The sequence below is a fragment of the Saccopteryx bilineata genome, chromosome 5, assembly GCF_036850765.1.
Source record: "Saccopteryx bilineata isolate mSacBil1 chromosome 5, mSacBil1_pri_phased_curated, whole genome shotgun sequence".
Classification (NCBI taxonomy): Eukaryota; Metazoa; Chordata; class Mammalia; order Chiroptera; family Emballonuridae; genus Saccopteryx; species Saccopteryx bilineata.
The window spans coordinates 108,545,973-108,562,606 of NC_089494.1; positions in this window are offsets into that span (position 1 = coordinate 108,545,973).

A 16,634-nucleotide genomic window follows, 5' to 3' on the forward strand; every position below is an offset into this window, starting at 1 on the left:
GCGCCTGACCTGTGGTGGCGCAGTGGATAAAGCGTCGACCTGGAAATGCTGAGGTCGCCGGTTCGAAACCCTGGGCTTGCCTGGTCAAGGCACATATGGGAGTTGATGCTTCCTGCTCCTCCCCACCCTCTCTCTCTCTCTCTCTCTCTCTCTCTCTCTCTCCCTCTCTCTCCCTCTCTCTCTCCTCTCTAAAATGAATTTAAAAATTAAAAATAAAAATAAAATATTATTGGTGCAAAGTGAGAATGACAGGAATCATGATGACGGGTCTGATGGAAGGAAATATCCAGGTAAAGATACCATGGGACCCCCAGGTGGGTTGGCCTATTTTGAGTGTTGTTTGCCTTGACTAATAAGTAATATCTCTGATGATATCATCAGGTACTCAGGTAAATTCTGAATGGTTTACACAGCATCAGTCACTAAAACTAGAAAAATTCAGGATCTAGTTCAGTTTATAGGTGAAAAAAAAAACCACCTTGAAGACAATTACCCAAACTAGAGTCTAATGTTCACAACTCTGTATTACGGAGTCTACTGAAATACAATTTCTCTCCCTAAAATCATCCTCATTTTTATCAAAGAGCCAAATTAAGACCAATTTATTTACTGTATTAAGTCCAGTTTCTTTTTTATTTTTATTTTTTTACTTTATGACTTAAAGACTATATGACTTTGGGTGATGGGTATACAACATAATCAAATGTCAAAATAACCTGGAGATGTTTTCTCTGAACCTATGTACCCTGATTGATTAATGTCACCCCATTAAAATTAATAAAAAAAAAATAAGTTCAGTTTCAATTTGGTCTGATTATTTGCATAAACACAAGAATAGTAATAGACTGTGTAGGCTCTCTTAAATCTGCTTTGCTGGAATCTCGGAAGGAGTCTCCAGACTGAGCTGTAGTTAGCCCTCAGAGTGAAGAAGCCCAGCCACATGGGTGCCCCCAGGTTTTGCCGGCCATTCCTACAGGTTGGATAAGTTCCGTAAGTTCTTGAGGTTCCCCAAAAGGTCTTGAGGTTCTTTATCTGCCATCTCCCAGGAAAGCACCCTCTGTTCCTTACCTGGAAAGCCTGCCATGGACCATGGAAATGAGCGAGGTGCAGGCTCTTTCTCCAGGAGCTTCTGCTGGCTTCCCCAGGGAATCTTACTCTCTTACATCTTTAAGACGACATCCGGAATATAGGCCTGTCTCTCTCAATCATGACATTCCAGTCAAAGTCCTGGTTAATAAAACCAGTTTCCAACTGTGTGAACAGATTCTTATTGGATTCAAGCAAACAAGCATATGGTCATGAAAATACTAATACTCACTCATTAAGAGTTCCCAAATTCTGGAGGGATCAGGGTAGAAAGAAAAATACACATGCTTTCATATTGCTCAGAAAGGCATAATTTACCAAATTGCTTTAAGAACAAATAAGTTTCCTTCTATCTTTAAAGCAAAAGGAAAATCCTTGTCCTTTTAACAGAGTAAAAAAAGAACCAAATTCCAACTCTGTATTAGCTTACTTTTGATATTTAAATTTATTTACTTTCCTCTCAGGATTTCTTTTCCAGTCTTCTACAACTTTCCTAGTCCCTTTTAGTTTGCCTGTCTTACCCATTCAGAAATAACCAGCTTTAGAACAACTCACTTTCTTCTTTTGCCTTCAAAAGAATTTTCATACTTTGTACCTTCTATTACCAAAACCCTACAGCTTATTTCCAACTTAATTAGAATTCTTAACTCTTAGAAACCTTGCTTTTTAGGGACACCCTCATTTTTATCAAAGACCCAAGATAATATTAAAAAGTAAGCAATTAGCATTACACAGAAATCAAAAGCCATGAGGTGGGCCCCAGAAAGCAAAACTCACTAATTTAGAATGGAACAGCTGAAATAAGTTAAATTGATTTATTCAGATGGCTAAGGTTTTTCCTTTTAATAAGAATAACCTCCCAGAAAGTTATATTTTAAAAGATGGCCCAGTTAAGAGTTCCAGAAGAAGCCCAGGTATTTGCATCTCAAAGGTATAGGGAAAAAATGCAGCTCCTTCTAGAAGGACGTTGGTTTCATAAAGCCAGTTATTTATAAGCCTTTTGAGATGAACAGGGGAGGTTTGGAAAAGTTAAAAAAGGATTTGGTAGGCTTTGAATTGTTTCTGGACCCACACCTCTGGCCCTGTAAAGACATTATTTGTAAAACAAGGACAGTTGTTTTTAATGTTTTAAGAACTGGGTTGCTATCCAAATGTTGGCAAAGGCCCAACAAATCCAATCTCCCGTTTGAAAAAAGTTAATTTCCCATCTGAGTGTATTTTCCCCAGTTTACAGGTAACACATAGTTCAGGGTCGTCTCTGAGAGCCATAATGCTTGGATATGTGGGTGGAACTTCTATTTCCCTTGGCAAGACAGGTCTAGCTGCAAGATACTATTAAAACTAATGGTACCGTTGACTGGCCAAACCTCTCTGTTGCCCAGTTTATACCACATTGCAAAAGAAAATTAGCCTTTTTCTTGAGGGACTCAGTTTCAAATTCCTCCCAGTTGGTGAGTATGCACCCCAAAAGTAGTCTCTTGAGGCACTGTGGACTGATTCCCCATCTACAAAGAGGGTACGTAACAAGCTGAGAGTTAGAGGTGTCCCTACAAGTCTCTGAGCTGTTTGGGGCAGTCCTGTTGTGTAGTAGGGTGGGTACCCAGTCACCCAGTAGTTACCTGGGAGTGCAGTGATTACTCCATGTTCTGAGGGTAGCCTTACCAATAGTCACAGTGGTAATCAGGCTCAGTGACAATGGGCTTACTCCACTTAGGCAGGTGGCTTTAACTCCATAAGGGTAACCTGCTGCCCAGGTGCCCCCCCAGGTATGGAGTGATCACTCTGTCTTCAGAGGGCAGTCTTACCAATGGTCACAGTGGTGGCTGGGCACTGTGAGTTGAACTGACTCTGCTCATGCTGCTGGCATTTACTCAACATGCACACTAAGTATGGCCCATTTCCTCAAGTGAGTCATCCTTGCTTGATGTCCTCCAGCATTAGCCAGCCTTACTGGAGGTCCCCGATTGTGTCTGTCTGTGCAAGGGGTGCCTAGTACCTCTGTCACCTTGGGTGAAAAACTCATCCTATAACTCTGGCCTTCAGTAATTAGGCTAGTGACCTGATGCTCTCCTTGTCATGCTCCTGCAGCCTTGCTCTTGTAGAGGCCGAGGAGGGAGATGGCAGCCGTCCCTAGGGGAAAAGGGAGGTCCCTGTTAAGCCATGCTTGAGGCTCATGGGAGTTGAGAATGAGCAAACATTCAATCCTGTTCAAGATTTGTCTCCTTCTGTGGAGGTTCTTTAAAACTATTATTTTCCTAATTGGTTCAGTATCTAATCACTTCATTCTAAGTACATTTCACCCTTAAGGAAAAAGATATGTGACATCATTGATTTCAAGAAAAGCTTGTTCGACCAGGTGATATAACCGCATAACATTCCCTAGTTGAAAGGCAACAGGTTCTGACTTAAAAACAGATACTGGTTGGTTAGATATGCCTACCATTTGACAGAAGCTTCACTTAGAAAAGAAGGGAACTTAGTTGGGTATGGTTAAGAACAGATCAAGTATATCCAGGGTTCTTGGTAAGTTCCCTTGCCATGGTAATTTCAGTTTCTTTCAAACTGTTAGTACAGGGAAGGAGAAGCACCCTCTCATAGTCCCTGGAGCACCCTCTGCCTCCTTCTGTTTCATTTCTCTTTGAGCTTTCTATAATCATTCTTTTTTTGTGTGTGTGTGTGACAGAGAGAGGGACAGATAGGAATAGACAGACAAGAACGAAGAGAGATGAGAAGCATCAATTCTTTCTTGTGGCAAATTATTTTTTCATTGATTGCTTTCTCATATGTGTCTTGACCAAGAGGCTACAGCAGAGCGAAGGACCCTGTTGGGCTGATAAAATATATTATGGTCACTTTGTTAAAGATGGTGCTGCCCACATGGAAGCCCATCGCCCAGGTGATATTAATGTGTGTTGGGGGCGGGCTGTGGGCAGGCAGGATCCTTGTAGCCTAGGGCTTGGTTTTAGGACTAAGCCTTTCCCACCCTTTTTGATGTAGGGTGGTGCACTCTCATGAGGAATACCATTATGCCTCAGATAAGTGACTTTGTATTAGAGATTTCCCTATTTTGTATATTGGATTAATGGATTTGGTTTCTACACTATAAAGTGGGGTAGACCGGGAGCTTGCTCTCTCTTGGTTCCTGAGATTAGCATTAGAGCAGAGAGTAGGTTGGAGAGCAGAGTAAGGCCACGTGGAGGAGAGGAGAGGCAGCCAAGATGGTGGAGTGCTGAAAGAGAAACCAGTTAGTGTAGAGTTTGTGCAGAGAGAAGGAGATGGGAAACAAAAAAGAATGAGGCTAGTGAGCTAGAAACCTTTGATTCTAGGAAACTCGGATAAGTCAGTAGCTTTGTGAGCGCTGAATGAGTGGGTTTTGGAACCCAGTGTGTGTTTTTACTTGCCTGCCGGGTGCAAGCTAGGATTAAAGATAATGGCCCACCAGTTCGTGGCTCTGTTGTTTCATTACCGTCTGTCTGCATCTAATGCAAACCTGCATGGGCCAGGCAGCTGTGATGGTGGCTGTGGCAACTGGCCATACATTTGGCGTAGTCTGTGGCAGGATTCAATACAGATCATCAAGGAGCCGCCACCACCTTTGAGTGGTGGAGTAGAGGACTGGCTGCTGTTATGGTTCCCCATGGCTGTCCTTTTGGGGGCCGTAGGCTGGCTGACTTTTACAGCCATGCATGAGGAAACCAAGAGCTCTGTGGAAGAGGCTGCCTGGGACCTGCAAACGGAGCAGTGAAAGGAGCTGGAGCAAACATGGGAGAAACAAATGCTGACCCTGGAGCTGGAGGAAGCGCTGGAGGAGGAGACCGACCAGGTTTGTGAGATTCACCTGGAAATGGAGCAGCTGCTGGAGGAGGATTCACAGGTTCGTGAATTGCAGATTGCCCTGGATGTTGTGGAGAGCCAACAGCGGTGGGAGGCCAGGGCTGAGCCCCAGAGCTGGGGCTACAAGGTCTGCGGAGGAGCAGAAGGCGGTGGCATCCTGGGGCTTGAGCCCAGCAGCACGAGCTGGTGTTTTCAGTTCCTCTTTGGAGGATGAGGAGAATTGGGCTGGAGTTGCAATTTGCAGACTCCAGGAAGTAAACAGCAGCTGTGGTGGGAGAATGAATGGACATCCCAGAAGCCAGGCTTGCATTGCCGAGTGGCCGCTGGAATGGCAGGAATTGCCTGCTAAGCTGCTGGTGGGTTTGCTGACATTTTGGGACATAGGGGTGAATGCCATCAAACTCTCCGGAGCAGAGATGGAAATGCTGACTGCCATTGCCACGTGCTCCTCTTTGGGACAGTGTAAGACCTGCCAGGACAGCAGAGATGAGGGGGGTGGCTGAGGCCTCATGTGCATGAACTGATTTTCTGGACTATGACCAGAGTGGACACTGGCTCCTTTGTTGGATGGACTTACCGATTTTGGACAATGTGAAATACCCTGATGGGAGTGGGGGGTGGCTTAGCTAGAAGCACTCCCCTGCCCCGGGAAGCTATTCCCATGGCTAGAAAGAAGGACATTTTGCACTTTTGGCAAAGTGCTCAGAGACTGGTGAAGTGTACCTTTGTGATTGTTGAAATTGTATGATTTGTCATGTTGTAATTTGTGTAATATTACTTATTTCCTTGCACAGGGATGCCAGTGGTGTAGATTGTGGGTAGTAAAGTGAGCATAGGAGTGGATGTTGGGCAGATAAAGTATATATGGTCACTTTGTTAAAGATGGTGCTGCCCACATGGAAGCCCATCGCCCAGGTGATATTAATGTGTGTTGGGGGCGGGCTGTGGGCAGGCAGGATCCTTATAGCCTGGGGCTTGGTTTTAGGACTAAACCTTTCCCACCCTTTTTGATGTGGGGTGGTACAATCCCATCATGCCTCAGATAAGTGACTTTGTATTAAAGACTTCTCTATTTTGTATATTGGATTAATGGATTTGGTTTCTACACTATAAAGTGGGGCAGACGGGGAGCTTGCTCTCTCATTCTTAAGATTAGCATTAGAGCAGAGAGCAGGTTGGAGAGCAGAGTAAGGCCACATGGAGGAGAGGAGAGGCGGCCAAGATGGTGGAGTGCTGAAAGAGAAATCAGTTTGTGCAGAGTTTGTGTAGAGAGAAGGAGATGAGGAACAAAGGAGAATGAGGCTAGTGAGCTAGAAACCTTTGATTCTAGGAAACTCAGATAAGTCAGTAGCTTTGTGAGCGCTGAATGAGTGGGTTTTGGAGCCCAGTGTGTGTTTTTACTTGCCCGCTGGGTGCAAGCTAGGATTAAAGATAATGACCCATCAGTTCATGGCTCTGTTGTTTCATTACCGTCTGTCTGAATCCACTGAGAACCTGCACAGGCCAGGCTGCTGTAGTGGTGGCTGTGAATACTGGCTTCACAAACCCCTTGCTCAAGTCAGTGACCTTGGGCTCAAGCCAGAGACTTTGGGCTTCAAGCCAGCGACCATGGGGCCATGTCTATGATCCCACACTCAAGCCAGATAAGCCTGCATTCAAGCCGGCGACCTCGAGGTTTCGAACCTGGGTCCTCTGTGTCCCAGTCAGATGCTCTATCCACTGCGCCACTGCCTGGTCAGGCTCTATAATCCTTCTTAAAGTGACATGGCTTCCTACAATAAAATCAGACTTCACTACAGGAATTTCCCAGCAGACCCTACTTAGAAATTGTTGTTTTGCCCCCCAGAAACCAGTAGGTATGTTAATTTGAATAAGTCAGAATGCCAGGATTACGTTTTAACAGTTAATGTAAATTCTTTTGTGAACCCATTCAAGTTCTGGAGAAAGTTGGGGAAGTCTTTAAGTATATAGATTCCTTAATTCTTTCTAGTTCAAGGACATATAAGTCTCTGGTTCCCCTCTGCCTGAAATAGACTTTTTTCCAAAGGAAGCTACCATAAATTTTCCTCTAGCCTGTTCTGATCTGGTCTTCTATTCTTAGTGTCCTCTACACTAAGGTCAGTAGGGAGCTGAGGTGGAGGAGGTGAGAAGATAAAGAGGTGAGGAAGAAAGGAGAGAAAGTCTGGACAACAGCCCTGGCTGGTTGGCTCAGTGGTAGAGCGTCGGCCTGGCGTGCAGAGGTCCCGGGTTCGATTCCCGGCCAGGGCACACAGGAGAAGCGCCCATCTGCTTCTCCACCCCTCCCCCTCTCCTTCTTCTCTGTCTCTCTCTTCCCCTCCCACAGCCAAGGCTCCATTGGAACAGAAGTTTGCCCGGGAGCTGAGGATGGCTCTTTGGCCTCTGCCTCAGGTGCTAGAGTGGCTCTGATTGCGGCAGAGCGAGGCCCCAGAGGAGCAGAGCATCACCCCCTGGTGGGCATGCTGGGTGGATCCCGGTCGGGCGCATGCAGGAGTCTGTCTGACTGCCTCCCCGTTTCCAACTTTGAAATAAATAAATAAATAAATAAAGTCTGGACAACAAAGTGAGAGTACAGAAGGACTTTTGGAGAAGAGGGAAAAGTTGGGTGTTGGCCTTGTGCAACTTCAGAAGCCTTCCTTAGTGCAGAGATGGAGTGTAAAAGTTCTTAATAGGGGCTGGGGGGCTGGGAGTTATGGGCCTTAGAAGCATGATTTCCCATTTTAATTTTAGTTTTATTTTGGGATATATAGTGTCTGAAATTTTTCTAAGGATATTGTGTAGTAAGCTGAAGTGTGTTGTTTCCAGTTTGAGTTCCAAAAGGCTGTCACCTCCTGAGTCATCTCAACCCACATACATGTTTCTCTTCCTGGCTGTTTGATACAACCATGAGGACTTGGAGTGATAAGTAACCACCCAAGTTCACAAGATGTATAGCAAGGAGCTGGTGGGGCACAGTAAGGCCCTGCTGATACATAGCATGGGTCTGGGTCTGCAAGGTAGTCCTGGGTGGGTTTCTTTGGAATCCTGCCACAGTACGCCAGAGTAAGACAATTCAAGTCATAGCACCAGAATGTTAACAGTGGCCAGCACCAGATGTTAGACTTCAGTCCTTGAGTTTGGCTAAGAAAAGAATTCAGGGACAAGAAACTCAAATACCCCCAAAAAATGTTTATTTAGGAAGTCACAGAGGTAGAAGTAAGCTATGGAAGCTGGGCTTCATGAACTCAGGAATCAAGTTATGGAGGCAAAAGAAGGGGACTTGGAGCTTAGAAGAAAAAAAGCAAAGAAAATACACCTGGGGGAAGGAGAGAGGTAAAGGCAGGCATGCGTGTGCTCCAGAGAGAATGTTCCTGGGAAAAGAGGGGTGGGGAAAGGCACACACATGCTCAAAGCAGAGAGAGCGTATGCTGGGTCCTTCATATTAAGGAGTTTTATGTGTTTCCTAAGATGAGATCTCTAGTGGAGGTCCTAACAGAACACCAGCTTTACTGGCGTGTCCTTTCAGTGTCTTATTCTCTAATGATAGGTCAGTGCTCCGGCAGGGGTCATTATTTATTGCAGCTGGTCCTGAAGTCAGCCAAGGTGTCACTTCATCTGGTTTTGCTGCTTCTCTGGGCCTGGAGCTGGAACACAACGGAGGCCTAACTGTTATCTCTAGTTTGACCAAACTTTATCTGTGTAGTCAATAGACCTGAGGCTTTGTTCCTAAAATGACTTGATGCTGTTCAGACTTTGTTGTCCTGAGGGTTTAATGCCTAAGAGAGTGGTATGCAAGGGCTTGTCTGGAAGTCATATAAGGCTAGTCTCCAGCCCCCTTGTTCCTCCTCCAAGGGGGTCTACCACATGACTAGCAACATGCCAGGGGGGGAAAGGTCCAGGGAGGGTCTGTACCACATGACCAGCAATATGAAAGGTTGGGTGTCTACACTGCATGAAAAGCAACATACTAGGGGAAGGAAGGTCGCCCTAGCGGTTAGGGGCAAGGTCCCACCCCAGTCTTGCCCATTGCTAGGCACCTGGGGCTTTCCACCATGGTGACCTTCAATACCTGGCCTATTGTTTCTTCTCTGCTTGTGGCTGTCTAACTTTGTTAAAGATGGGGCTGCCCACATGGAAGCCCGTTGCCCAGGTGATAATATTAGTTGAACTTCTTGGGATGAGTGTAATTATGTTAATATGCATTGGGGGAGGGCTTTCGCGCCAAAAGGTTTTCAAAGGAAGAGTGATTACATTCTAGGAGGAGCCCATGCTGGAAGAGAGCAGAAAAAGGCCAAGTGGAGGAGAGGAGAAGCAGCCAAGATGGCAGAGTGCTGAAGGAGAAGTCAGTTAGTACAGAGTTTGTGCAGAGAGAAGGAGATGGGGAATAGAGGTGAATAAGGCTGGTGAGGTAGAACCTTTGATTCTAGGAAACTCAGATAAATCAGTGGCTTTGGGAGCCCTGAATGCAAAGGGAAGTGTTTTCCCACTGTGTGTATTTCTTGTCCACTGGATGCAAGCTAGGATTAAAGCTAATGGCCCACCAGTTCTTGGCTCTGTTGTTTCATTACCGTCTGTTTGAATCTAACGCGAACCTGTATGGGCCAGGCGGCTGTGATGGTGGCTGTGGCTACTGGCTTTACATGCCTACTATAGCTTCAGGGGCTCTAGCTAAGAAGTTAGAAGGGTAGAGGGAAGATATTTTCCTCCCCACAATCCTATCTTCAAAAGGAATGGAAAAGGGCAGAGAAATACATCAGAGAGAACAAATGCCTTCTTAGAAGGGATGAGGAGAAGACACATATGGAAACACAGATAGTCTTTTTACAAGATAAATGGGTCCTTAGGAGAACAAGTGGGAGATATGATAGTTCTGTGACAATGTCTGCCCAGGTGCAGTTTCTCCTTCTCTCTGAGATGCGATTAGAGTTGCTCCCCAGGAGGAGGCTCTGCTTTAATCAGGTAGATTAAGGGATTTCTGGCCTGACCAGATGATGGCGCAGTGGATAGAGAGGCAGAGTGGGATGCAGAAGACCCAGGTTCAAAACCCCTCGCCGGCTTGAGCATGGGCTCATCTGACTTGAGTGTGGGGCTGCTGAATTGAGCAGGGGATCATTGGCATGACCTCATGGCCACTGGCTTAAAGCTCAAGGTCACTGGCTTGAGCCCAAGGTCGCTGGCTTAAGCAAGGGGTCACTTGCTCTGCTGTAGCCTCCCCCCCCCAATCAAGGGGCATATGAGAAAGTAATCAATGAACAACTAAGGAGCTGCAACGAAGAATTGATGCTTCTCTTCTTTCCTGTCTGTCTGTCCCTCTCTCTGTCTCTCTCTCTGTCCCTGTCTCTCTCCCCTAAAAAAAAGGGGGGGGGATTTCTGGAATTCAAATGCCTTCAGCTCAAAATAATTCTTTTGCCAAAGTGGCATATTTTGGCATGACATATCCTGATCTCATTCACTTTAAAAAGACTTTTTTCTGTTTTTGCCAAGTTAATATTTGCTCCATTTTGTATACTACTTCCAATATCCTTTTTACACATCAATTACTAAAAAGTCTCCAGATGAACTTTATTTAACTCTCTGAATTGAATTTGCTGGAAAGGGAGGACTCAGGGATGCTGAAACTGTGAGGAACTTCAGAAAACATATAGCCCAGAGGTTTTGCAAAGTTTTAGCTGGGCCCACCGTGTTCCAGGGAGGGATGATGTGGTCAGCCATCATGCAAAGCAAATAGACTCCTCTGGGCAATGCTGAAGTCTGTGGTAGGAGCCGGAAAGGGGACCTCTCGCCCTTTCATATCTACCAGAGCTAGGTTGGTATCACAGAATGAGTTGCAAACCATTGATCTAGTCCAGGGATTGGCAAGCTTTTCTGTAAAGAGAAGATGAAAATATCTACACTTTATAGGCCAACAGCAAAATTGAGGATATTATGTATGTACTTATATAACCATTTAAAACACTACCATCTATATATGTAAAAATCTTTCTTAACTCATAGATCATACAAAAATAGGTAGAAAAAACAACAACAAAAACCAAAACCACATGATTCCACTTCTTTGCATATCTAGAATAGTTGAAATTATTAAGACAGAAAGTAGAATGATGGTTTCAGAGGCTGGGGGGAGGGGGGAGAAGGAGGTGTTAAAAAAGAAACAACAGTCAAAATAGAGCCACTTTTGCTAAGCCATGTCAACAAACCAAAATTCAATACCTAACCCAATTGCAGTTTCAGAGAGATGGAAAAAGAAAAAGAAATCCTAACCTTGAGATAAAATGAGATTATCAACTTTTCACAGAGTCATCTCTGCATGTCCTTTGCAGCATTCTGCGTCCTCTGAAATTTGTTACAGGCAATACTACTTGTAAAGGGGGAAGGAGAGAGGGAGCAGATACAGTTGGGAACGCCTCAGACCACGATGGGAACGCCTCAGCCGAGTTGCTGCAGAGCCCATGCTCCGTCCCTGGTCATCTTACTTTATCACCCATTGGCGAGGAGATGCATGGGACCCACAAAGATGAATTCATTCAGCCTTTATTAAGCACCCACCTACCAAATGGGGACTTGATGATAAATTAGGTTTGTGGTTCAAGAAATTCAAAGTGCAGACTAGGGGTTCTCAATGTTGACCACACATCAGAATGAGCTGGGGAGCTTTAAAAGAGGGTCAGAGAACTGTGGCCCACAGGCCAAATCTAGCCCACAGCCTATTTTTGTGTGTCCCACAACCAAGAAGGGATTTTACGCTTTTAAATGCTTTAATTTTTTTTTAAAAAAAGGAGTTCATAACTGAAAATTATATGAAATTCAAATTTCAGTGGCCATAAAGTTCTATGGGAACACAGCCTGCTCATTCATTTATATGTCACCTCTGGCTGATTCACTCTATAATGGCAGAGCTGAGTAGCTGCAACAGAAACTATATGGCCCACAAGCCATGAATATTTACTATCTTGCCCTTTATAGAAGAAGTTTGCCATCCCCTGAGCTAAGGCAGTAACAACATCCATCAGATTTTGCTGCTAGAAGCTTACTTACAGGGACACTTGTTAGAGCAGGTTTTAAGACACCTCAGAACAGGTGCAGGGGCCAGACTGAATTATGCAGGTCTGCATTATGTCCCCAGGTTCCGGACATACCCGCGTACTTGACAAATAATCCTACTGACCAGGACCAAAGACAGGAAACGACAGACTTATATTGGCAATCCTTTTTGTTGCCTGTACTTTAGGACAGTCTAGTCTTTTAACAATTTTAGAGTAAAAAATACTCTGGACTGCCTCTGTGTTATGGGGGGACGATGAGACCTCAACCCTTGTCTTCTTGAGAGAAAGAATTCAATCAAGAGACAAAGTGCAGCAAGTAAAGGGAGAATTTATTGGCCATCCAAGAAGAAAGTCAAAGAAAAGGGGGCCTTGGAGATAGTTTGGGGGCTGAGCCCGGGACAGGCTGCCGCTGCCCACTTCTCTTCTGGTTGCAAGTCTCCTGAAGTCCCTTCGAGTCCAGGAGAAAGAGAGGGGCAGGAGAACACCTGGGGGGAGGAAAGGAGGAGGGAGGGAAAGGCTCTGGTGTGCTCTTGGAAGACGGTGCACTGGCTCCTCTGGCCTAAGGGCTTTTAAGGGTGGGGGTTTTAGGGGAGGACCCAGGGGAGATCTCACTAAAATATTCATCAGCTCCCCAGGTGTGATCTCTTGGGGTCAAGTTATCCACTGATTGCTCTGTGCCCCCAGCAGGGACTCACTCATCACTGCAGCTGGTCCTGAGTCAGCTGTGGCTTCACTTTGATGGCTTTTGCATCTTTTCTGGGCCTGGAGCTGAAACGCAGCCGAGGCCTGGATGTTATTTCTAGGGTTTAGGGCTACTCTTGGCCCTCTCGTTTGTTCCTCCTCTAAGAGGGACTAAAGCCACATGACGAGCCATCTCCCAGGAGAGAAAAGGTCAGGGGACGGTCCGATCCCACAACCAGTGATATGGAATCAGAGGGTCTAAGCTGCATGACGAGCTAAGGGAAGCAAGATCCTTGGTTTCCCAGTTTTGCCCATACTAGGTACCCAGGGCTTTCTATCTACCCTGGCAGCCTCTGTGCCTGGCCCACTGTCCTTGCTCTGCTCATGTCTGTCTAACTGTCCACCACATTTGAAAGTGAATGTTTCTACTACTTACTTCTCCAAACAACACATTCTTCCTTGTGTCTAGATACAGCCTTCCAAAGCAGTGTCCAGCACGAACGTCAGTCCCTCTGACAAGTCTCCCTCATCCACATTTCCATCTTTGCTCATCAGGTTCCATCTGCAAAGAATCTTTGACAACACACAATGTTGACATAGCTTTAAAATCAAAATGACAATTCATCACCAAAACAAAATCAAAGGGAAGGTCTTGTTTTGGTTTATATCAGATATGGATCCAACCCACAGTATATATTGTTTAGTTGGAAAGATATGAATGTACACGCCACAGAGGCTTAAAATTCACCATATGGAAATTTGACCTCAAGCAAACTTGGAGTGAATGGTGCGGATGGGAGAAGGCTCTGGATTTGGCCTCCGTTGCTTTTTTCTGAGTTTTTTCTGAGGTTGAGATGTTCCTGTTTCCCAGGGAACTGCCCTTAAGGATCCCTCTCATGCCTTAATTTCCTGTCTCGGCTTCCTTTGTTTTCTCTGGCAAATGCTCTGTACTTCTCTCCACTGAAATCTGCACTTTTTTCTTAGTGACAGCATACAGTACCTCTTGATAGAGAACTCTATTGTATTTTTGTTTGGATGATAATCTCTAAAAATTTCCTTTCCCCATTGTAATAGAAAAACTCCTTTAATAGCAATAACCAGCAAGTGAAAGATTTCCATAGAGTAAGTGGTTCCTTTTTAAGATAGTGTTTCTCAAACCAGAGTGTGGTTGTAAATTCTTTTTAAATAAAAAAATTGTGGTAAAATATACCTGACATAAAGTTCTACAGTTTGTGGCTTGGGATGTTTCCTGTAGTCAAAGAGGCCCAGCCTCTAAAAAGGGGACTGTATTATCTCTCACCAGAAATAAGGGTACAGAGTAGACAATGAGCAGAGGTGCAGAGGAAAAATAAACATAGGAAAGCATTTGTTGAGGGCTTTCTCTGTGCCAGACACCATCTTAGCAATTGTAACGTTGTTAGATTTGTTCCTCTCACAACTCCAGGAGACGGACACCTGGAGTGTGTTTTATGAGGAGAGAACTAAGGCACAGAAGAGCTGAGGTAACTTGCTCAAAGAAACCAGCCTGCTGGCAAGTGTTTAGGTGGTACCCAGCAGTGCCCAGATGTTTAACACAACTGCTCCACGTCCCACAAGTGAACTATTGGTGGCATTCAGAAAAAAGACACCTTATTTCTTTTTTTTTTTTTTTAAATAATTTTATTTTTTTAATGGGGTGATATCAATAAATCAGGATACATATATTCAAAGATAACAAGTCCAGGGTATCTTGTCGTTCAATCATGTTGCATACCCATCACCCAAAGTCAGATTGTCCTCCATCACCCTCTATCTTGTTCTCTCTGTGCCCCTCCCCCTCCCCCTTTCCCTCTCCCATTCCCCCCTCCCCCCCATAACCACCACACCCTTATCAATGTCTCTCAGTTTCACTTTTATGTCCCACCTACGTATGGAATAATGCAGTTCCTGGTTTTTTCTGATTTACTTATTTCGCTTCGTATCATGTTATCAAGATCCCACCATTTTGCTGTAAATGTTCCGATGTCATCATTTCTTATGGCTGAGTAGTATTCCATAGTGTATATGTGCCACATCTTCTTTATCCAGTCATCTATTGACGGGCTTTTTGGTTGTTTCCATGTCCTGGCCACTGTGAACAATGCTGCAATAAACATGGGGCTGCATGTGTCTTTACGTATCAATGTTTCTGAGTTTTGGGGGTATATACCCAGTAGAGGGATTACTGGGTCATAAGGTAGTTCTATTTTCAGTTTTTTGAGGAACTACCATACTTTCTTCCATAATGGTTGTACTACTTTACATTCCCACCAACAGTGGATGAGGGTTCCTTTTTCTCCACAGCCTCTCCAACATTTGCTATTACCTGTCTTGCTAATAATAGCTAATCGAACAGGTGTGAGGTGGTATCTCATTGCCGTTTTGATTTGCATTTCTCTAATAGCTAAAGAAGATGAGCATCTTTTCATATATCTGTTGGCCATTTGTATTTCTTCCTGGGAGAAGTGTCTGTTCATATCCTCTTCCCATTTTTTTATGGGATTGTTTGTTTGTTTGTTGTTGAGTTTTATGAGTTCTTTGTATATTTTGGATATTAGGCCCTTATCTGAGCTGTTGTTTGAAAATATCATTTCCCATTTAGTTGGCTTTCTGTTTATTTTGTTATCAGTTTCTCTTGCTGAGCAAAAACTTCTTAGTCTGATGTAGTCCCATTCATTAATTTTTGCCTTCACTTCTCTTGCCATTGGAGTCAAATTCATAAAATGCTCTTTAAAACCCAGGTCCATGAGTTGAGTACCTATGTCTTCTTCTATGTACTTAATTGTTTCAGGTCTTATGTTTAGATCTTTGATCCATTTTGAGTTAATTTTTGTACAGGGGGAGAGACTGTAGTCCAGTTTCATTCTTTTGCATGTGGCTTTCCAGTTTTCCCAGCACCATTTATTGAAGAGGCTTTCTTTTCTCCATTGTGACACCTTATTTCTTGCTAAGGGAGTCAGGGAAGGCTTCATTCATGGATTGTGGATGACGACAGATTTATAGGCTGGTTATAAATGGTTAATAATTAGGAGGGAAAACCATTTATGATAAACAGAAAAAAAGGCGAAGCTTTGTCTTTCTGTTTTCTCTTCGTTTTTCTGATGTAAGCAGGACCCCTGCCCAGGGCGGTGGCAGTTCTGCTCACGGTGGCACTCGGGAGAGGCGGCAGGGCCAGTCTGGACAGGGTCCAGCTGACAGATGCTCACAGCCCTCATTTGAACAGCTTGGGAGCTACCTCTGACCTTCCCAGTGACCTGAGCTGGTACATTTTTCTTTTTTTTTTTTGTAGTATTTGAATTTGTATTTCTTATTTTCCCCTAAAAGAGCACTGGAGAACACAGCCTAAACAACCAGTTATGACAGGAAAATTCCACTACAGAGACGTGGCAAAAATTTCAATGTCACTGTTACATAAAACTGAATCATCCTCCTCCTCCTCCTCCTCCTCCTCCTCCTCCTCCTCCTTCCGCGGGCCCCATCTTTCCTGGAATTGATACCAGAAAAGCTGCTTTGAGTAAGGCAAGGGGAGCTGTCAGGAACTGCCTGGACACCCCAGCCACGGCCCGGAAGATAACCAGCAGGCGTTCCCTCCTTCGGTTTCTGGAAGCCATCCTGCTAGTGGTGTCTATTTGCTGGCCAAAGTCCCCTAGCCAGGAGGCCTCGGGGTAGCCACAGTCGGCAAGCAGCTGAGAGGTTAGTCAGGCAGATGCTTCATTTGGTATTTGCATTATTTCTCAGATTAATGAAAGGAAATGGTATGCCCTCTGGGAATATTTTCAGAAACAGTTTAGAACAAAGAACTTAACTGGCTTTTACTGAGGAAAGAAATTAAGATGGAGAACTTTTCACACTCTGGTTCTCAAAGTGTGATCCCTGAATCAAAGCTCCAGCAGGACCTGAGATGGCTAGAAATGCAAATGCTGAGAACCCAGCAACCTTTATCTTAAGCCTACAGATGACTTTAATGTCCATTTC